The sequence below is a fragment of the Chlorocebus sabaeus genome, chromosome 20 (genome assembly GCF_047675955.1).
Source record: "Chlorocebus sabaeus isolate Y175 chromosome 20, mChlSab1.0.hap1, whole genome shotgun sequence".
Taxonomy (NCBI): domain Eukaryota; kingdom Metazoa; phylum Chordata; class Mammalia; order Primates; family Cercopithecidae; genus Chlorocebus; species Chlorocebus sabaeus.
The window spans coordinates 41,775,315-41,799,516 of NC_132923.1; the positions used below are offsets into that span (position 1 = coordinate 41,775,315).

Below are 24,202 nucleotides of genomic sequence, written 5' to 3' on the forward strand. Positions count from 1 at the left end.
AAGTAGAAAGTCTCAGCAGACCCTTCCTGAGGGCCGAGCAACAGTGTATTCTACATAGCAAACAGGTAAGCAGCATTTACTGTGTGCTGGATTCTGTTCTCACTGCTATTGTTATTCCTAATCTACGGAGGAGGGAAACTGAGGCACGGCCAGCGGTGATGCAACTTGTTCGAGGAGATACACTAAGCTGTGTAGGCAGGAGTCGAACCCAGACACTCCGGGAGACCGGTGCTCTTGAGGTGGTTTACTCAGACTTCTCTCCCACCTTGCCTTAGGACAATCATTGCCTGACTTCACAATTGAAATGGTAGTGTCCAACCAAAGCGACTGGTGGGGTAGTTTTCCAGGTAATATCAGACCAGCACAAAAGCACTGTTGGGGTGAGGAATTTAAAAAAAGAAAAACAAAAAAATTGCAGACCGACCTCCCCCCACCTCCTCCCAATCGAGCCTCTACCCTTCCCCCTGCCACCCTCAGGGTTGCTAGGTTAATTGCTTCCTTTAGGTGCTGCTTCTCCCTAAGGGTAGAAACCTGACTGGAGGAAAGATCTGGGAAAGTGGCAGAAACTGGGAGTGACAAACAGTGGTTCTCTGGTGCCAGCGATTTCCTTCTGGGCTCACACCACTCTCCCACTCCAAACTCACTGGGCCTTCCTTGTTTATCAGACAGAGTTGGTGAAACCCCAGGGGAACATGAATTCACAGGACAAAGAATTCGACACTGGAGGAGTGCAACTACTGTTAAAAGACCACAGTTGAATAACATACGCCATCTGAAACTGATCAGTAGAGCAGATGGACCAAGATTTTTAAATAAGCATGATAAATTTATTTAAAATGAGTTACGATATTAGCAATATGAATCAGGAAGAAATATGAAACTAAAACAGAGATATTATGCATAAAAATAATAATTAGAATGAATATTGATGCTACGTATTAGTAATGTGCAATAGTCTAAAAGATGCAGCTGACGGTAAATTAGTAATTGGAAGAGCACTTTCAGCAACCCTCCAGAGGCAGTAGAAAAAGTTTTAAAAAACAAGTTAGCTTATTTGTAAAATTTCTAGCTTATACCAAGGATAAAACTAGAATAGAAAGGAAGAAATATAAAAACGGAGAGGAGGAAATATTTGAAGATATAATGGAGATAAATTTCAAGGTAGAAAAAAACCTTCAGATTGAAAAGGTTTATCTCAAGCGAAATATTTCTATGTGTAAGTATTTAAAAGCATAACTTTGAACTTACTTTCTATTAAGCCATATTGTCATTAGAATGTGAAAATGTATTAATAATACAAATATTCTTATGGAAGATTCATTTGAATGACATTCTTGGAGGAAGTAATCAAACAAGAAGAGAAACAAATTAAGGAGATGATACAATAGATATAGCATGAGAGTGGCCAAATATTTAGGCTGAATTTATTGTTATGTTAGAAAAAAGGCCAGGAACCACCCAAGTGTCCAGAAACTGATGGGTGACTATGCATAACTGTGATGCACCCATACAATGAAATACAACTAAGCATTAAGAAGGAACAAACTTCTGACATATACAAAAACATGGATGATCTCAAATGCATGTTAAGTGAAAAAAAGCCAGATATAATAAGCTACTCTATGATTCCATTTATGTGACATTCTGGAAAAGGCAGAAAATAAATCAACGGTTCTCAGGTGCTGGGGGTGAAGGGAATCTGAAGAAACTTTTTGAAGTGATAGAAATATTCCATTATCTTGAGAATAGTACTGATGACCCAATGGTATCTATTTGTCAATATCTGTAGAACAGTACACTAGAAAAGGTGAATTTTATTGTATGCAAACTATATTTCATTAAACCTGACTTATAAAAACTCTTTTCAAAAGTCTAGAAACAAAGAACAATATATGTATAATTTCTCAAACCTAAAATTATAGACAATATCAACATTTTGAGGGGTGTGGGGCTCAGGAATGAGAGGCCAAAATGACAGGATAATGGATCTAAAATAATGCCATTCAAAGGGTGGTTCACAAAAAATTAATGGTTCTCAAAGAGATAAGGAGCTTGTACCAGAATGCATATCAGCTATGTTATAAGCAAACTCTTTGATTCAGCTGATACTTTCATAGCAAAACTTTCTCAATGAAGGAAGCTGTGTGTTGATTTACATTCAGGCTCAAATCTCATCCTGGAATGGATAAGTAACCCAGTACTATTTAGAGTACTTAGAGTAGTACTGGGTTAAATTACTACCATATGGGAGGAAGATGAAAAAAACTGTTAACTTTAATAAATCAATAAGGATAAATATTTGTGAATGTAGGTCTTAAGGGTAACTACCATTAAAAAAGAATAAAACATATAAATTTTAAAGCAGTGGAAGAAAGTATTATCGAATGAAAGGCAAGAGAGCAGAGGAAAAAGGAATTAAAAGAAAGTGCAATAATTAGAATATATGAATTTGATAGCAGAAATAAAATTACTAATAATAACTTTTACTTTCAGAGCACCTAATATATTCCAGATACTTTTCTGGGTGTTTCTTATTTGATCCTCATAATAACCTTATGAGGAAAGTACTATTACTTTCATCATCCTCATTTTATAGATGACGAAACTGAGATTAATTCACTTGCTAGAAAGTAGCAGAACCAAGGCCTGAACCCAGGTGGTCTGGATCTAGAACCCATACTTAGAACCATACTTAGAGCTATTCCATGCTGCCTCCTAAATACAGCAGCAATTACAATAAATGTAAGTGGCTTAAACTAACCAATTAAAAAACCAGTCTTTCAAATTGAATGAAAACAAGGGATTCAGCAATATGTTTTCTACAAGAAACTTGTTTAAAACAAATAGACACTAAAAGGTTAAAAGGCTTGAAAAGGATACAGCGCAAACATGAACCAAAGAAAGCTCATGTAGTAATTTTAAAACCCGACAAAATAAAAGTTAAGACAGGAAGTTCATAAGGGAGGTCATAAATGTGCCCAACAATACAACTTTAATATTTATTAAGCAGCAGCTAACAGAAGTTTAGGCAGAAGCAGAAAAATCAGAATTGTAGTTGGAGATTTCTAACTAGCTCCTCTCAGTAGCCAATAGATCAAGTAGATAGTAGATACTTTCTCTCTCCTCTTCCAACACACGTACACACAGAAAACAAATATGCAAGGTCTGGACAATTTAATTAATAAACTTGAGCCATTAGATATTTACAACTCATATACATTTCCATCAAACAGTGAATACATGTTCTTTCTCTTTTCAGGTTCATGTGAAACAGTAAAGTAAAAACAAACCATGTATTAGATCTTAAAGGAAGGCTCAATAAATTTCACAGTGCAGTAAAATTAGAAGTAATGAATAACGATATGTGTGGTGGACAGATTTTAAGACCCCTATGATTTCTACCTCCTGGTGTTTACACCCTTATGTAGTTCCCTTCTTTGGCTATGGATGGGATCTGTACCTTCCAACCAATTATGATGGTTAATTTTATGTATCATTTTGAATAGGTGAGTCATAGGGTATCCAGATATTTGGTCAAACATTATTCTGGGTATTTCTGTGAGTGTGTTTCTGGATGAGATTAGCATTTAAATTGGTGGACTGAGTAAAGCAGCTTTCCCTCCCTAATGTGTGTGCCTCATCCAGTCAGTTGAAGGCCTGAATAGAACAAAAGGCTGACTCCATCCCCCTTGTAAGAGGACTCTTCTGCCTGATGGCCTTGGAACTGGAATATTGGCTGTCTGTCTACAGCATCTACTGGTCTTTGGACTTGAACTAGAACATTGACATTTTCTGGTTCTGCAACAGCTTCCAGCCTTTGGACTTAAATTGGAACACTGGTTTTGGAGATTTTGGACTTGCCAGCCTCCATAATCCCATGAGAGTCAATTCACTTTAATAAATCTCTTTATAATATCTATCTGTCTATCTATCTATCTATCTATCTATCTATCTATCTATCTGTCTGTCTGTCTATCTATCATCCATCCATCCATCCTATTGGTTCTGCTTCTCTGGAGACCCCTAATACACCAAAAAATACGGTAAATGTGATGGAAAGTCCTTCCCATGATTACATGATGTTAAAAAAGAAAGAGAACCCAGTTAGATTGTGCCCAGACTCCTTACCAACAGAAACTATAAAATAATAAATGTGTGTTGTTTTAAGTCACTACATATGTGGCAATTTTTCATGTACAACAAATAATACAGCAGATGCATTAGTTCATTCTTGCCCTACTATAAAGAAATACCCAAGACTGGGTAATTTATAAAGAAAAGAGTTTTAATTGGCTCACGGTTCCGCACACTATACAGGAAGTTTAGTGGCTTCTGCTTCTGTGGAGGCCTCAGGAAACTTACAATCATGGTGGAAGGCAAAGAGGAAGCAGGCATGTCTCACATGACTGGAGCAGGAGAGAGACATGGGGGAGGTGCAACACAGTTTTAAACAACCAGATCCCACAATAACTCACTATTATGAGAACAGCACTGAGGGGATGGTGCTAACCCATTCATGAGAACTCGGCCCTTATGATCCAATCACCTCCCACCAAGCCCAGCTTTCAATACTGGGGATTATAATTTGACATGAAATTTGGGTGGAGACACAGACCCAAACCATATCAGCAGAATAGCGAAAACAAACAAAAACCCACAAATAAACAGAAACCAAAAAAATACCCCAAACCTCATTTGGAAACTAAATAGCATCTTACTAGACAACATCCTTGAGTCATAAAGGAAATTAAGAAATATTTAAAATTGAAGGTTAATAAAATTTCTACATGTCAAACTGGGACACGGCTAAAGTGCCAGTTAGATGGAAATGTATGGTTATATCTATCAGGAAACAAAAGGTTAAAAATAAAGTAGCTAAGCATTCAGCACAAGAAGCAACGGCATACACAGTGAAACAAGAAGAAAGGCGATATGGGCAGAAATCAGTGACACAGAGAAAAGTAGAGAAGAGGAACAAAACAGAAGTCAGTCCCATGGAAAAGATTAAGAAGACCAAACTTTGGCAAGACTGATCAGGAAAAAAGAGAAAAGACTCAAAATAAGACAGAATAATGAAGGAAATAACAAAAGATATTAAAACATTTAAAAAGTGTTATGAGGGCCGGGCGCGGTGGCTCAAGCCTGTAATCCCAGCACTTTGGGAGGCTGAGATGGGCGGATCACGAGGTCAGGAGATGGAGACCATCCTGGCGAACACGGTGAAACCCCGTCTCTACTAAAAAGTACAAAAAAAACTAGCTGGGCGAGGTGGCGGGCACCTGTAGTCCCAGCTACTCGGGAGGCTGAGGCAGGAGAATGGCGTGAACTCGGGAGGCAGAGCTTGCAGTGAGCTGAGATCCGGCCACTGCACTCCAGCCTGGGCGACAGAGCGAGACTCCGTCTCAAAAAAAAAAAAAAAAAAAAAAAAAAAAAAAAAAAAAAAAAAAAAAAGTGTTATGAACCCTAATATATGTAAACCTAGATAAAATGGATATGTTCCTAAAAATATAAAATACAGCAATTGGTATAAGAAGAAATAGAGAATTTGAATAAACCACTAAGTGTTTAGTAAATTGAAATGGCAGTTAAATATCTCTCCTAAACTCCCCCTACCCCAACTCAGATCTAGAGGCTTTTAAGGGACTTTTAAGAAACAGTTAATTTCTATAATACACAAGTTGCTCCAGAAATAGAAATAGAGCAAAAGTTGCTCAGGTCATTTTATGAGGCCAGCATCAACCTGATACCAAAACCAAATAAAGATTGTACTGGAGAAAAACAAAAGGAAGAAAGAACTATTATTACACGTGTGAACTAAGATGTCATTTAAAATAAATTTATTATTTGCTTTAAAAAGATCCAGTTTTAGGAATTCCCTAAAAATCTATTAGAGCAATAGGCTGACAACTGGATAATAGCTGTCATCAGGATAACATGTAGATCACTCAACTGGGTTACCACACAACTGTGCCCTTCAAAAATCACTTCAACTCCCTACCCTTCATTGTGCCCACCAGTTCTCAACTTATTATATAACAAACTGGCCAATTAAATCAGCATCCCTGCCTTGAAAAACCCATCTTATGCCAGACCCTAAAACCCTTATAAATATCCCATCCTTGAAATACATTGAATATGTCTATGTTCATAAGTTCTCAATAATACTAAATGAAAATAAATCCTTAATAATTGCCTCTAGAAAATTCTAGGGACCAACTCATTTCAAAAACTTAACGTGAAAGAATCAAACACATATTCTGCCTCTCTTATATGAACTTAAGGGTAATCAAATAATTGATGAGGGAGGTTTCTCTTAATAGACATATTGTGGCTTATAGAAGCAGAAGGAATAAAAGAATTAAGATATCACAGTTTTCCAAACATCATAAAAGAGGGGCAGGCAGCCATCAGCCTCCTCCCAGGGAAGAACATATTGCTGCCTGTGAAATTGTCATGCCAGAAAAATCCAATGGAATCTGACTACCAACTTAACAACAAATATAGGAAATAGAGGAACAAGTCAAATGACATCCCAGGGATGCCACTGGCAAAATCAAGAATGGGAAAGATGATATTGACATTATGTTTTGACAACAACCTCCACCACAATGGCAAAAAGATAACAAGAAAGAAAAGAGGATGTGGAAAACCTATAGATTAAAAGAAACAAATATTTTAACTAATTACAATGTGTGGACATTGTTTAGATCCAGATTAAACCAAGTGAAGAAATGAAAGATCATTTAGAGGACACTGTGGGAAATGTAAGCACTGATTGAATGTTTGATGATATTAACTAATTTACATTAAAGAATTTGGGGGTCTGATGATGGCACTGGGGCTAAGTCTAAAAAAAGGGAGTCTTTATTTTTTAGATTTACATACCGAAAATGATGTGCTCTCTGGGATTTGCTTTTTAAAAAATCCAGGGCAAAGGAGAATAGTTGGAGGTATGGGGAAACAAGATTGACTATCCACTGATAATTGCTGAAGTTCATTAAACTTCATTAAATTGCTGGGGATTCATTAAACTATTTTGTCTACTTTTGTTATTTTTCAAAGTTTACACACACACACACACACACACACACACACACACACGCGATGACTGTAGGGACCGACCTGCAGACCCTGACCCAGCGACGGACGGATGAGAGACGTACACTAACACAGATATTTTGCCTGTCAGTCCAGCTGAGGGGCTCTGTTATGAGTCTGGAGCATTGCCCCATAAGCTGGCAAAATTCGCATTTATTTAGTACAGATTAAATGACAAAGGTCTTGAGTAAACACCACTAGAGGGTAATTAACATTGCCAACCCCCCAAGCAGAGAGCAATTATGCAACCGAGGTTGATCAAAGTTTGGTCTTAGGACCACATGAGTAAACAAGCTATTTAGATAAACTCCCCACATTCCCTTGTTATTTGCTTTTTTGCTATCAACTGAAGGTAAAGAGGATTAGGCTGCCTTCAGCCAAATCTGTTACTGAAGCCATGCAACACCCCCCCCCCCCCAGCCTTCCAAGAAGGTTTGTATTTATTTTCTATAACTCTTTGTAAGTTTTCCTCTACAATTTTTCCCACCACCCTGACTGAACTCCCACAGATGACGACAATGCATGCCACCTCCTGAGCTTCCACTTGGGAAGTAGACATGCTTAACACTTACGTATGGATGCACCTGCTCTTGAACATACCTACCTTGTTTCTTTTGTTTCTGCCTTTTTTTACTCCCCTCTGCCCCTCACAACTTGGGCACTCATGCCTGACCCTCTCTATTCCTCACTGAGGCAACATCATTGCTTAGCCTTAGGATCATTGTATCTCCAGATCTATTGGCCCAGCTAAGGTGCCAAGCTCGCACAGTTTCCCACCCTCAGTCTCTTCACTGCAACCCCATGCAGGCCCCTGGAGCTTCTGTAGCACTTTAACTGTGGCCTTAACAGTTTTTCCTCTTCTCTGTGTGTTTCTTCATTCCATACCTCACATTCCCCTCCTGCCCATCTGTTCCTAACTTTCTCATGATTTTCATGTTTGTCTTATATTCTAATCTGCATCTCTTCCAAAGGCCTTTGGCACCTCTTTTTTAAACTTCTAGATGCTCTCTGAAGATGCTGGGATCTTGCTTCTGTCCCAATCTGGTCACACAAAGATGTAGTTAGGGCCACTCAGGTTGCCTGCTTTGGTTTCAAGTGTATGACCATTATCTCTTTGGGGCAGGTTTCCCAGATGCAGACTGAAGCTTGACGTAAGCTTCAGCCTGTGTATCTTATTGACACTACTTTGGGGCCAGCACCTAAGAAAGGCCAGACTTCCCACCCTTCATCCCACTTTTCCCAGGCTTCCTTCCCCTCCTCATCAGCTCCTGTGGCTGAGTTCCCAGCATGCTTTGGGCCTGATGCCCTCTGGATAAAATACCATGATGTTAGACTCTGATAGAGCAGTTTCTCTTCCCAGACTAAGAAGGGGCTCACCTTACAAGAGTCAGTTATCAGAGGCTCCAGTGGGGGCAGGATCACTGCCTCAGAAGGACCAGATCCTTCCCCATCTTGCCTTTCCTGTCAGCCCTGGGGCTCATCCCTCAGACCGGAAGCCAGAGATGAGATGAAGGATGCAAGAGGTCTTGGGTCTTTGTAGTTGGTCCAGAAATGGCCCAAGATGTACTGGATAGATAAGGAGGTATTGGGGAGCATTTGACTGAGAGATAGGGAGGGAGGTGGGGGGAAGGAACCCAAGCAAGGTGTGTGTGCGAAGGACTCCCAGCTCTTTAAATCTGGATCCTGGTCATTTCAGGATGAGGAATTTTCAGCCTCAGAAGTCCTTCTTTTCTCCTTGAAATCTTTGGATTAGAAATCTAGTCTCTGGGGGAACCTTGATTAATTTTAGCCTATCTTCATTTGACAGGGATTGACTCAGCACTTGCTTTGTGCCAGGACTTGGGCCAACTCAAGGGGCACAAACACCAAGAAGGAATATTTGCCCACTCCAGCGAGGTCAAGCTTAGTTGAGGGTTAATAATGAGGCAGGCTGATGCGGTTCTTTGCCCAGTCCCGTGGTTCCAGGAAGCCTACCTGGGAGAGGGGGCCTGAGTTGAATGGTGCAAGATGAACAATAAATGGCAAGACAGAGAAAGGTGGGAAGGGCTTCCCAGGCAGAAGAAACAGCATGGCTAAAAGGCTAGGTGCATGGAGCAGCAGGGGACACCCAGCCATATAGTATCACTGGAGGATGAACATGAGGGGGAGAAGAAGGGCAGCCGTTAGGGCCCAGCGTGCCACACTAAGAAGCCGTTTACCTTTCTATGATTGTATCTTTCTCATTTGCCCTCACTTTGTAGAACAGTTTTTAGAAAATGCTACCCTGTCTTGGTTGTGCTCAGAGGACTGGAATGAGAGGGGCTTGTGTTCCCCCTTGTACCTCTGAAGAGCAGGGAGCAAGGGTAGGCTTGGTGGGGGCAGCGAGATTCCAACAGGAAAATTATTGGGTAGGCTTGGTGGGGGCAGCAAGAGTCCAACAGGAAAATTATTATTATTATTATTATTATTATTATTATTAATATTTTTGAGACGGAGTTTTGCTCCCAAGTAGCTGGGATTACCGGCGTGCACCACCACATCTGGCTAATTTTTGTATTTTTAGTAGAGATGGGGTTTGTTATGTTAGCCAGGCTGGTCTCAAACTCCTGACCTCAGATGATCCACCCACCTTGGTCTCCCAAAGTGCTGGGATTACAGGTGTGAGCCACCATGCCCAGCCCCAGCAGGAAAATTCTTATGGGGAGGTGAGGTGAGGGAACAGTATAGCCACCAGCCTCCCTTCTTAAATGTATTCCTTGGAACACAGTCTCTCCTTTAGCCCTGAGGGACTTTCAGTGTGGTTAAAATTTTTTTTTTAGTTACAGAAGATTATATATGTCACATTACATTATTTATGTTAGTATATTCTTTTGCATATATCAAACATTGCAAAATAAAACTATATGTTTCAATCTCAGAGGTATGCTTTTCAATCTCAGAGGTAACTGCTGCTCTGAGTTTTGTTTATCCCCTTGCTTAAACATCCTTTTTATTTTTAATTTTTTTTTTTTTTTGAGATGGAGTCTCACTCTGTCAGCCAGGCTGGAGTGCAGTGGTGCGATCTCAGCTCACTGCAACCTCTACCTCCCAGGTTCAAGCGATTCTCCTGCCTCAGCCTCCTGAGTAGCTGGGATTACAGGCACGCGCCACTATGCCCAACTAATTTTTGTATTTTTAGTAGAGATGGAGTTTTGCTGTGTTGGCTAGGCTGGTTTCAAACTCCTGACCTCAGGTGATCTGCCCGCCTTGGCTTCCCAAAGTGCTGGGATTACAGGTGTGAGCCACCGCACCCGGCCTGCTTAAACATACTTATTATTTTAGATTATTTCACTCCTTAAATAACGTAATTGAGTTTGTTTTTTAGGGCATATTACAAAAAATGATAGTGTATGGTAGGGAGTCATTTGGAACTTTTTAACTCTACAGTGTTTTTTTTCCATGTGTGGTTTTAAAGTTGAGGTTGGCTAAACATTTGGAACTTATGGACATAAAGAAACAATAGAAACTGGGGACTAGTGGGGGAGTGAATGAGGAGAGCAAGATTAGAAAACTTTGTTTATTATGCTTATTACCTGAGTAATGGGGTCATTTGTACCTCAAACCTCAGCATCATGCAATATACCCAGGTGACAAACCTGCACATGTCCCCCTCAATCTAAAATAAAAGTTTAAAAAAAAAGGCCGGGTTCAGTGGCTAATACGTGTAATACCAGCCTTGTGGGAGGCTGAGAGGGAGGATTGCTTGAGGCCAGGAATGCAAGACCACCAGCCTGGGCAGCATAGCAAGACCCTGTCTCTCTCTCTCTCTCTTTTTTTTTTAAGTTTAAAAAAATAAAATAAAATAAAATTGAGGTTAGTTCTTTATAGACTAAACCAAACAATCTAACCATAGACTTTCTGACCATAGTATAGAAGGACAGAACAGTCAGACTGCTAAGTCCTTGAATTCTATTGAAGATAAGATGTATGAACTGCTGGGGACTGGTCGGTCTAATTTGTTGTCTTTCTTTTGTTTCACCATTTCCATTTAGTTGGATAGTAGTGGTGTTTGTATGTTAATCACATCTATCGTCTCCTACATTTCTGCATTTGTGCAGGGCAGAGCCCTCCTATGAACAATCTCAAGAAATTTCCTACTTACCTTCACTAAGTATTTCTACCTGTGTCTGGGATGCCTCTTGCTGAAGCACTTGCTGGCACTCTGAGGCACTCTGAGTACCAGTCTTGAGAGACCGTTTTCTTCTTTCTGTATCTTTTAATGAGTAATAAGAGTTCTAGCAGGAAGGCAGTTAGAATTATTCTTTTATGGTGTTGGAGACTGAACGGAAGGGAGATTATGACCTGGTCTCTCTTGTGTGTTCTGAGGAACGTTAGACCTGGAGGCGGTACTTGAAGAAAATATCCTGTGGTTAGATATGGTTTAGAAATATTGTTCTGTGTCCCATTTATTGCAGTGTTCATCAGTATACTAGAGATTTGACCAAAGTACCCGTGTGTGTGTGTATGTGTGTGTGTGTACCAAGTATTAACACTGGCAAAACAAAAAACAAAACAAAACAAACAGCAGTTTTGGGTAGTGCTGTTAAAGACTACATTTTTTGAGGACATGGGCAACTTAATTCGTTTTGAAATAGGCAGGGTCTTAGGTAGAGTGGGTGGAATGATTGTCAAGGCACTTGAAAAGCCCTCCTCTCTCATGCCTACCTTACCTGATTAACGTATCTAAAATGCTGTCTTAGAGAGGACAACTTGTTAACACACATTGAAGAAAAAATTAAAATACAAATAGCCCTGGGAGAGGGCATTTGAGTAATAAATTCATAATAAGATATAAATGACTAATGCCAGATTCTTTTCTTATCACAGGTTTTTAGAGGAAGAGAGCTACACTGCAGGGCCACCAGGGCTTCTGAAGGCTGAGAGCAGTGAGAGCAGTGTCATGAAAGGCAGGGCAGGGGCCCACAGGTCAAACCGCAGCCTCTTTTTAACCTTTCCAGAGCCAGTTTACTGCAACAATCCGTAAAATTTATGACCTGCAATGCTCATTTGTTTAACTGGAAACATAAAACTACATTTGCATTTTTTTTCTTTTTTTGAGATGGATCTCGGTCTGTCACCCAGGCTGGAGTGCAGTGGCACCATCTTGGCTCACTGCAACCTCCACCTCTCGGGTTCAAGTGATTCTTCTGCCTCGGTCTCCTGAGTAGCTGGGATTAGCTACTCAGTAGCAGGTGCCCACCAGCATGTCCTACTAATTTTGTATTTTTAGTAGAGATGGTATCACCACGTTGGCCAAGCTGATCTTGAACTCCTGACCTTGTGATCCACCCACCTCAGCCTCCCAAGGTGCTGGGATTATAGGCGTGAGCCCCACACCTGGACTACGTTTACATTTTGATTGCCAAGATACCATCTATTTTTGTTTTTTGCCAAATATCTGAAATAAATATCAACAATTTTTTTTTTTTTTTTTTTGAGACGGAGTCTTGCTCTGTCCCTAGGTTGGAGTGCAGTGGCACAGTCTTGACTCACTGCAATCTCTGCCTCCCGGGTTCAAGCGATTCCCCTGCCTCAGCCTCCCGAGTAGCTGGGACTACCGGCGTGCACCACCACGCCTGGCTAATTTTTTTGTATTTTAGTAGAGACAGGGTTTCACCACGTTGGCCAGGATGGTCTCAATCTCCTGACCTCGTGATCTGCCTACCTCGGCCTCCCAAAGTGCTGGGATTACAGGCGTGAGCCACCGCCCCCAGCTGAATACCAGCATTTTTAATAGATACAAGTATAAGCTTCTAAAAGGCAGGTTGAATTTTGTTTTCTAAAATTTGTTTGCATTTGGTAACCTGTCTATTTGGAGTACATGTGTAGTGTTGTAAAAACAGGAAAACCACTAACATCTAGCACAAATGTACAAAATTTGATGCACTATGATTTTAAATTTAGATCTTTTAAGGGGGAAGTTTGCCTATTTATCCTGAGTTTTATCAGTCCAACTGTTACCAACCATGGGTTCTTGGGCTTTTAATGCAGTAGAAATTGACCTGAGGCCAAAAGAATTTTCCTAAACAAGGCTTGAGAGAGAGAGAGTCTGGCTGGCCCGGGAGGAGTTAGAGAGGCAGTTTTAAAGGGACCATGCGGGAAAGTGATGTTGAGGCATGTAGAGGTGGGGAACTTTTAGCCCCTGTGCGGTTCATAACATGCTTTTTCGCGTGTCTCATTAGCATGTTTAGTCTTCACCCCAGGTGTGATTTTTCGTATCATAATGAAGCTAAAGTTAAGGATTACTCCATTCTTCTGGCCTTGTGGGCATGCGGGAGATGGCGTTAACTCCCTTGAGTAGGACTCATGGTGGGAGCTGCTTATTTTAGCTTCTTCAAGGTCCCCTAATCAGTGGGTATGGCGCCTTGAGCAAGATTTATGGTGCAAGGTCTGAATGATCTGACTGGGGTCCCCACCAGCTTGCAGTAAAGGTCCTTGGTGGGGCACGGGACAGGGAGGCCCAGTCCCATCCCTACACTGTCTCACAACAATGCTATCTTTTTCTCTTCGAGTGAGGGAAAGCAGAAAAGGAAAGGACGGAGGGAAAGAAGAGGGAGGAGGGGAACATAGTATGAATGGAAGAGGAGCAATTACTCATCTGTGTGGAAACAAGGCGCCAGCTGTAGGACATATGGCAAATTTCCTCTCTCTCTGGGCCTCTTTGTAAAAGGAGAGGAGAGAGCCAGGTTTTTCTCGATCTCCTTCCAGCTCTGAAATTCTAGGATTTAAAATCACATGGCATATGCATAGAAACTAATCATCCAAAGTAAGTAGAGGGAAGAAACGCTAGCAGAAATGAATGAAATAGAAAACAAAAACACAGTACAGATGATCAATAAAAATAAAAGCTTATTCTTTGAAAAGACTGGAAAAATAAAAAAGGCAAGCCCCTGGTAAGACAGATTGACAAAATAGGTTGCAGATAAAATGTGCAAAATACCTGGTAGGTAATAAGAGGTAGTCTCCTAATGACATGGATGATGACACCACCTCCCTATTTTATTTTTATTTTTCTCTTCTATCTTCTTTATTTTTCTTCCTCTTATCTTTTACTTTTATTTGTATCTCTCCCTTTATTCCATATCCGTGACTTGGACACTGGCACTCTGAGACACCTGGGTAATGAAGAGGTTATTAGCCCTCCTGTCCCGGTAAAACCCTGGCATTGAGGGCTACTGTAGTTGCCACTTCGTTACAGCAGATGGCACTGCAGGCCAGCGGCTGTGTTGTCAAACAAGACAAATTGTGTGCTTTTCTTCATTGATTCTAAGGTATTTTCTCACATCTTTATTTTAATTAATTATTATTTTTTTGAGACAGGGACTTGCTCTGTTGCCTAGGCTAGAGTGCAGTGGTGTGATCATAGCTCACTGTACCTTTGAACTCCTGGCTCAAGTAAACCTCCTGCCTCAACCTCCTGAGTATCTAGGACTACAGGTGTGTACCACCATGGTCAGCTAATTTTTTAATTTTATTTTTTGTAGAGAAGTGGTCTTGCTATGTTGCCCAGGCTGTTCTTGAACTCTTAGGCTGAAGCAATCCTTCTGCCTTGGCCTCCCAAAGCTCTGGGATTACAGGTGTGAGCCACTGTACCCAGCCAACCATCTTTATGTTTTATTTTTTGCATTTAATATTTCCAAATAGTGAGGCATTTATATTGAACATATATATTTATTGTGGTGTTTTATGCTCTCCCAAAGCTATTATTAAATTGATGTCCTCATTAAATCTTACAATTGTCTTAAAATGAAGGACATTCAATATTGTTATGCATCTTAGCACTGCCTCGAACAAATTGATATCCTGTATAGACTAAAAGCACTGACTACAAGTTCTTACTGAAGAATTTTAAATGGTGCATTATTTAGTTGTCTGGAAATCACTGGACCTTTTGAGTTGGGCTGACTCAGGGTTTGAAACTAGGTTCAGACAGTTGCCAACTGTGTGATCTTGGGAAAATTACTTATTCTCTGTAAGCCTCTGTTTCCTCATCTTTAAAATGGTGATAACAATGGCTAATTTGGAAAATTGTTATTGTTTTCCTATCCTATAACTTGGCCCCAAACCAACTTATTGGTTTGGTTATTATTATCATTTTTTTTAGACAGACTCTTGCTCTGTCACTGAGGCTGAAGTGCAGTGGCACAATCTCGGCTCACTGCAACCCCCGCCTCCTGGGTTCAAACGATTCTCCTGCCTCAGCCTCCCAAGTAGCTGGGATTACAGGCGTGTGCCACCATGCTTAGCTAATTTTTGTATTTTCGGTAGAGACAGGGTTTTACCATGTTGGCCATGCTGGTCTCAAACTCCTGACCTCAAGTGATCCGCCTGCCTTGGCCTCCCAAAGTGCTGGGATTATAGGCAGGATCCACCGCTGGTTTGGTTATAGGTTCAAAAACCCATAGCTAGTGTTACATAAATTTTAAAAGCCTAGGTTAACGATGAAATAGGAAACAGTCCTATTTAATTTGTAGCAAATTAGGAGAATGTGCTTGTGCAACTCAATGCATCAGCTGATTTGACTCAAAGTCCCTCAGCTGATTGACTTGGGAGCTGTGGGTCTTGGGCCCTTGTTTGGTGCACAGCCCAGATGGCACTGCTTTATCACTGCTAGCAGTGTGGATCGCAAGGCAGAATCTCCTGGGGCGTTTCTGAAACGGGCAGATCCTGGGCCCACCCAGACTAGATTAAGATCTCTAAAGGCAGGGCACAGAATCTGTCTGAAACAAGTTGTATATATCATTTATAGGAACACAAAAAAGCAGTAACTCTGACCTAGAATATGAATTCCTGTAAACTAGTGCTGTAGATATGGTAATATTAATTTGCTTATTGGATAGTGGGAAAACAAAACAATCAGGCAGCTCTGGCTCTTTCTGTCCTTTCTGCTCCCTGCCCACCCCGTGTTGTGCATCTTTCACAAGTTGTTGCACCTGCAGGAGCTTCTACCACAGTCATGAACGGGTCTGGCATGACGACGATGCCAGGGAAGAAGTGCCAACTCCATTGTGTGAGGCTGTCTGAAAATGAGATTCTAGATTAGTGAGCAAGAAGAGTTCTAGATAACTGAGGTTAACTTTTTAAAAGTTCACATTTGTTATGGGCTGAATTGTGTCCCCCCAAATTCACATATTGAAGTCCTAACCCCTAGTACCTCAGATTTATGATGCAAGGTCTGGAGGGTCTGATTGGGATCCCCACAGACGGCTCAGCTTGCGGTAAAGGTCCTTGGTGGGGCATGGGGGAGGGAGGTCAAGTCCCATCCCTACTCTGTCTCACAACAATGCTGTCTTTTTCTGTTCCCAGCAAGGGAAAGCAGAAAAGGAAACAGGGCCTGTAAAGAGGTAACTAAGTTAAAATGGAGTGGTTAGGTTGGGCCCTAATCCAATTTGACTGGATGACCGTGGGAGCTCCCTTCACAGAAAGCTTGTATGTGTAGAGGGCTGATCCATGCACAGTTGTTTTCTAGGACACAAATGAAATGACAGGCAACAAGGCCATGGTGGGGTAAACCACCGAGAGTGCTGGATATCAGCTCAGGACGGGACAGGAGAGGGCTCCATGGCTGACAGCACTGACAGATGTGAGTTCATGCTCACTGCCAAGAAGTGCAGCTGTTGTCACAGGGCTTACAGCGGCACTCAGAGCATGAAGAATGTAAACCACCGTGTCTTTTATGGGTTGATATGTCTATTTACTTTTACAACATATGATTTCAGAGACAAATAACATTATAGTGAAATAGATTGGTATGGCTGCTTTAAGTGGGGGGACTGTGTGTGCCTCAACTTTCTCAAGGGCATACAGTCATTATTAGTAACAAAAATGATTGTACTAAATGCTAATTTTGAGGGTTATTGTGAGCAGTTTGTGTGGGGTGGTGGTGGGCAGGCCTGTTTGCCCCACACTGAGTGTCCCAGCCCTGCCTGCTGCCTCAAATCTGTCCCAGGGTCTTATTGTGTGTGGGCCTCTCACTGCTCCTGCCACATTTCTGCTTTCCGATGTTCTTTTCCCTCTTATTTGCTCCTCAACCTTGGTTTTCTTTTCTTTTTCCTTTTATCTCTCATTCTAAATTTTATCTTAGATTCTCTGTTTTTAGAGCCATTTCTAACTAATGAGAATATCCCTCATTTTGTTAACTAAGACAGTTAAATAAATTTCTCTTACCCAACCCTCCTCTACATCTTTGGAAGATTTACTGAGTATTCATTTCAAAAAAAAATAAAACTAAAGAATGTTTTTAATACTCACAAATTAAAGATATTGGAACACTACTAAGTGTAAATAGCATGAAACCAAAAATATTTTACTCTCTGCATTTGAACAGTATGGAAAGACTGTAGAATCAAGCATCACATCTATCTAAACCCCCCTCCCATATAGGTTTTATAATAATGCATTTTATTACAGCTGCTTTCATCTGCTCATATTCAGCTCTTCTTGGATTTTTAAAAAACAAGCTCTTGTGCTTGAAGCCTTTCAGAGCAGGCTTCAAGGGCAGGGGTGGTGGTTGTTCTGGACAGTTAAGGGCAGTTAGGGTGGCATAGGCCAGAGGGAGGTCATGACCCATGGACCAATAACACAGTTCAGAAAAAGCGCTTCTCAAATGGAAATGGTTTGGCTTCATGGATTCCGTAAGAGCATTTAGATGGTGTCAGGCTGTCAATCTGTTCTAGCCTGTAGATGCCTCTTGCTACCAACACACAAAAATGAGCTAGGAAGCAAGAGTAGGGCCCATTAGCCAGGCTGGGCCAAGTGGATGGTGACAGCAACTCCCATTGTGCAGCCCTAGGGCAGAGCTCTGGGGGAAACGGTGGCTCCCTCTCCCAACCGCTTGCCAGATGCTAGCTGGCTCACAGCAGCCGGTTCCCTGGGGCAAGCTGGGACCAGGTAAGATGGACAAGGCATCAGGGGACCTGAGAGCAGACGCTTCCTTAAATCTGGACCCTAGATGCCCAACTCACCTCACCCCAGTCTCAGCCCTGCTCTGGCAACTTTCAAATGCCCTTACTCCAAGTACTCAAAATTCAAACCAGAAGATGGAGCCAAGTAACTTGAAAGAGAGCACAGGGCTCTCAAGTGGTTATTAACCAGATGAAACAAATGACTTGGAGAACTCTGCCCTTCTAGGTAGAGCACTGGCCTCTTAGGCAATGCTTCTGTGAACTAATTGTTTAGTAAAATGAAAACTGATCTAGGATTTCTCATCTACCCTGAATAAAAGTCCTATTGCATTATGTGTGGCTGTTCATTCTGTAAGGAAATGGGAAGATACAAAGTAAAACTAAAGTGGGAGCAGAATGGGAAACAAATGTAACAGATAGAAATAAAGGCACAAATTTTAATGAGCAATGCAAAAGAAGGCTGGAATAAACAGAGGCCCATCATGTCAAGAAAGGAAAACATTGTGAAGATAGGACTTGTTTCAAAGTTAATTTTTACACTTAATGCTACTTCAAACTAAATCCACTGGAATTATTTTGTGGGGTAGAAGGCTTGGCAAAGTATTCTTAAAATGTACCTAAGTGTATATTCAGGCAATTTATCAAATTCAAAAGGAGACTGGGTCATTATGGGAGTACTTGTGTTTTCAGCACACGTGATAGGGTTACAGTGATGGAAGGATGACTTCTGTGGAGCACACTCAGTGGCCTAAACATACTGCATATTACATACACTGTGCAAGAATTCACTACGTGTTACGGAGAGAAAGACTACATAAATAATAATGAATAAATTTAATTCTTGTTGGAACAAAGCTACACATAAATAAATGAATAAAATAATAAACAGTAATAAAAAGAAAGTGTATAGGTTCTCAATTCACATCATGGCTTGAAATACATTCCTGATGAATGAGAATTAAACAGACATTGTATCATAGAAAAACTTCACAGATGTAAATTTTACTATTTGTCAAGTTTCTAGAAGATGAAGGACCAAGTTTTCAAGTAATAGAAAATCATATTGGAAAACACTTGAATACAGACATAAATGAATGTAAAATGACAGGAATTCAAAACTAGGGATTGTTGTATCTACTGTTTCTAAAAACCTTGTATCTTTATTCTAAGTTAGGACCATAAAAAATTTTAGGGGAAAACAACAGCAAAATGGGCAAATTTTTCCCCTAAAAAAAATTTTAGGGAAAACAACAGCAAAATGGGCAAAAATGTTGGCCAATTTACAAAGGAAGACATGCATAAATTAGCATATGAAAAATGTACAACTCCTGCTATTAAAATGAAAACAACAGTGATACAGCATTCACTGACTTAAATGTCTTAAGTACCATATACATATTAAAAATAAAATGATCCAAATGTTGGAGAGAGTGCAATGAAATAGCATGCTCACACCCAGAAGAAATTGATTTATGTTTAACATATGAATACTACAAATCTTTACATTTTCCTCTCGCACTGCATAGACCACTGGAAAGTGGACTCTTATTTTGGCTTAGCCCTAATAAATGTACTTCTGTATGTCCCCATATGAAGTGTAGTACAATGGCTGAGAGCTCAAATTCCAGACTTTGAGTATCTGATTTGTCTCTTACTGGTTTTGTGAATTTTAGCAAGTTACTAACTTTCTAGGCCTCCATTTTCTTTTTCTTTTTTTTCTTTCTTTTTTTTTTTTTTGAGAGAGTCTCGCTGCATCACCTAGGCTGGAGTACAGTGGCGTGATCTTGGCTCACTGCAACCTCCGCCTCCCTGATTCAAGTGATTCTCCTGCCTCAGTTTCCCAAGTAGCTGGACTACAGGCACCTGCCACCACGCCCAGCTAATTTTTGTACTTTTAGTAGAGACGGGGTTTCACCATGTTGGCCAGGCTGGTCTTGAACTCCTGACCTCAGGTGATCTGCCTGCCTTGGCCTCCCAAAGTGCTGGGATTACTGGCATGAGCCACCACACCTGGCCTAGTTCTCCATATCCTTATCTATAAAATGGGCATAATAATATTTACCTCTTTGCTGCAGGAATTAAATGAAATTATGTAGGATGAATTTAACACAGTGCTAATATGCAATAAGTATTCAATAAATGCTAGTTGTTTCTTTTCTTATTTTTCCCTTTTACCTTGATTTTTCCACTTAACCAAATTATTTAACTGTGTTTGCTTTTGTAAACTGCTTCAAATCCTTTTTAGAACTTGGCTGCACATAAATTAAACCATATTACCAGTGCTTTCTTAAAGAATTATACCAATTTATGATGCCAATTCCAATGGAATTAGATAACAGGGTCAGTTGTAATAAAGAGTAGTTTGATAACACATCAGTTGTAATACAGTAACAACTATCCTAAGACTTAAAAAGCTCATGACCTTTGATAGAGTAATTCCATTTTTTGGATTCTACACATGTTAAAAAAAATCTTACATACATAAAAAGATTAAAGTTTTCAAACAAAATTTGTACAAAATTTATTTATAGTTCTGCTTATAATAGCTAAAATAATCAGAATGTTCCTTAAAAGAGAAATAATTAAATTATTCACTCAAGAACACTTTACACAGTTATTAAAATGTTTCTGAAAATTATATGATAGCATGGTGCATGCTTTTCGTATAATATCAAGTGAAAAAAAGTGATTTACTTAATTGTGTCTATAAATTGTCTGAAGCAATCTAAGATAACGCTGCAAAGAAAAAGACTGAAAGGAAATAAGTTAATGTGTTAATAATGTACTTTGAGAAACAATAGTTGATTTCTAAATCCTTTTTTCCGTGCATTTCTGTAATTCCCCATTTTCTTTAATAATGAGTCTCCCCACCCACACACAATGCCATTTAAGGTCCCTGTTTTTAACTCATGGATAAACGCAAAGGACAACTCAGTTTGAAGTGTTCTTTGGACATGATGTCATCATCATTTCATGAGAAATACAATAATCTAAGATATGGTACTGAGACAGAGAGTCGCTTTCAGGCCTGTATAATGGGACAATTTAATACAGATTTTTGCTAGTGGATTCTAGACTGATAGAGTGAGAGAAAGCAGAAAACCTTTTACAGAAGGAGATTGGAAAGCAAAATCTTTGTACCAGTCTCTGAAGTTACAGAAAGAATTCCAAAATCAGAGAAACGAAATTTCAGAGCAGAGTTCGTTGCCTGATTGGGCAAAAGTCCCTCAAACCGAATTTCTTGAAAGAAGTAGGTGCAATCCAAATAGAACGTGTTGTTACTGTCACTCTGTCTAAGTATTGTTTTTTTAACCTAAAATTATCAAAATAGAGACACTTTAGAACCCTAAGAGAAAATTATATACTTTTAATTTTTATGCTATCTTGTCTTTTTCTGATTATAAAATTTAAATATACGAAATGTATAAAGAAGGAAATGAAATTTGCTCGTAATCCGAGCACCCGGAGAATGGCCACTGTTAAGATTTTCTGATATGAAATCTCTCATTCTCTCTCTGGTATAGATAGAACTAATATTTCTTTTGTGCTTACCAAATGCTTGACACTGCTTGGAGAATGTTACCTGTATTAACTCAGTTCATTCTCACAACAATCTTCTGCGGTAGGTACAAGGATAATCTTGTGAAGTTCAGTTTTTTGACCAAGCTGGTATAAGTGGGAAGTTGCAGAGCCAGGATGTGGGAACCCAGGAGGTCATGCTTTGCCTGTACGCCTAACTTCTCTTTTCCATGGCTTCAATTTATTATAAATACAGTACACATTTCCCAAAATGAGATTATGCTGTGCCTATTGTTTTGTACTATTCACTCAAGAACACTTTACACAGTTATTAAAATGTTTTTGAAAATTATATGATAGCATGGTGCATGCTTTTCGTATAATATCAAGTGAAAAAAAGTGATTTACTTAATTGTGTCTATAAATTGTCTGAAGCAATCTAAGATAACGCTACAAAGAAAAAGACTGAAAGGAAATAAGTTAGTGTGTTAATAATGTACTTTGAGAAACAATAGATGATTTCTAAATCCTTTTTTCCGTGCATTTCTGTAATTCCCCATTTTCTTTAATAATGAGTCTTTTTCTTTTGATGTATCTGAACATCATTCCAAATCAATAGATATCAATCAATTTCATTATTAATGGCTGCACTGTATTTTGTTTCATGGATAATGTATTTAACTGTAATTCATATGGTTGGATATTTTGATGTTTTCACTGCTAAAAACAGCAATGAAATGTACATCTTTACATGCAAATGTGCATTTGAAGGGTTATTTCAAAAGAATAAATTCTCAGAAGAGTAAACACCCAGGTCAAAGTGAAGCTTTTCAAGGCTGTTACCAAAGGGCCCTCAAGAAAAATTGTGCCAATTACATTCCCACTAGCAGCCCAGGAGAGTGTGATTTTCTCAGCATTCTAGAGTGTTTTTCAAATCTTTTGACTCACTGGAAGACATACGTTTTGTCTAGTGACCCATTTACACACACACACACACACACAAGTATAATTGAAATAAATTTTACTATTTTCCTGACTAGTCGCAATAAACTTTCTGTCTTTTCTCCTCTTCCTTTTATTTTCAAAAACATTAAAAAAAAAAAATACCAGATATGGTGGGGTTAACTTCATGATCCATGAATGGGTAGTAACTCATGGTTTGAAAAAACACTATGTTAATGCTTGGATAGTAGGATTCTTTTTAGTATTTGCCTATTTGACAATATGAGATAATGGCAAGTTATTGTCTTATTCTTTAATCACTAGAGAGGCTGAGTATTTTGGAAAATTATATTTTTGGAGAGAATAAACTAGAGTTCATTGTTTCTCAACCTTCAGTGCATATTAGCATTTTAAAAAGGAATCCTTTAATTAATTTCTGGACCAAATAATCTCTAGATTATTTGGCTCAGGTATCAAAATTTGTGGCTAAGGCTGAGAACACATGCCACAGATTACTAAAATTCTTTTAACTGTTCAAATAGACTCTGTTTTTGCCCTTTAAACACCACATATTTTAAAAACATCATAGTCATCTGAAGGTTAATTCAGGGTTAAGTATGGAGTTAGGGAAGGATTCTAATTTTGACTTATGAACTGTTAGCTGCACAAATCACAGTTTTAAAAATCCAGTGCATATTTGGGTCTTATTCAGTGGTAAATTATGGTGAAGAGATTCACATTATGGGAGACAGTTTCGATTCTCATGAATATAATTATACTGTGGGAGAACCAAGGTGCTATTTAGTATTTCAGAGTTCCATCAGATAGAGAGTTCCAGTTGCCTACTGGAAATTCTACCTAGATGGTCCTCTGAAACCCCAAATTTAATGTGTCTTGCCAATAGAGTTCTTAGCTCCCTCCTACCTCTTCCCAAACCCATCTTCCTTCCTCTGTTTATGGCCCAGTGGACAATAATATGCTTTGCAATAAGACAGAGGTTTCTTTACATTGTGGATACTGGAAACATACCATTTGGTGGTCCAAACCAGCCTGCAATAATGTGGATGGGGGTGAGGCAGTGGTCTGTTGGCCTGAGCCCTGACCACTGGGATTTCAGCTCTGAAAGCTTAAGAATGCCAGCCTGGGACAGCCCTCCCTCCCTCTTCCTATTTTCTTTCTTTTCTTTTCATACAGAATCTTGCTCTGTTGCCCAGGCTGACGTAAAGTGGCATAATTATAGCTCACTGCAGCCTCAAACTCCTGGGGTTCAGTGATCCTCCTGCCTTAGCCTGGAACTACAGGTGCATGCCACCACACCTAGCTATTTTTTTTTTTTTTTTTTCTGTAAAGACCCTGGCCTCAAGTGGTTCTCCTGCCTCAGCCTCACAAAGTGCTAGGATTATAGGCATGAGCCACTGTGCCCGGCCCCTCTTCCTGTTTTTTTGTTTCTCTGTTGTGCATGGAGAGGACCGCAGGATAGAACGGACACTCACAGGTGGTTCTTAGAGAACCAGCCTCTGGTACACAGGACTGCAGTGGGGACATAAAGACAGCGGAGTAGTGAGTCTATAGCAGATGTTATCTGGAAACTGGCAGAGGTGAGAGATTTAAATGACTTCCCAAAGGGCTGGACAAATTGATGCATGGCAGGTGACTAAGAGGAGCTGGGGTTGAGTCAAAGGGGGCCATTCTGGTCTTTCCACAGCATTTGTCCTTGGTGT

The 24,202-nt window shown here is 39.9% G+C and overlaps 1 protein-coding gene across 1 annotated transcript in view; it reads left to right on the top strand.

Moving 5' to 3' along the window:
- Positions 1-3: 3 nt before the first annotated feature.
- Positions 4-24,202, top strand: part of LOC103224400 (syncytin-1-like) — a 54,401-nt gene continuing 30,202 nt past the window's right edge. Inside the window, exon 1 of the mRNA XM_073008561.1 lies at positions 4-65. The gene's annotated coding sequence lies outside the window, so the exon portion shown is untranslated. The remainder of the gene's footprint in view (positions 66-24,202) is intronic.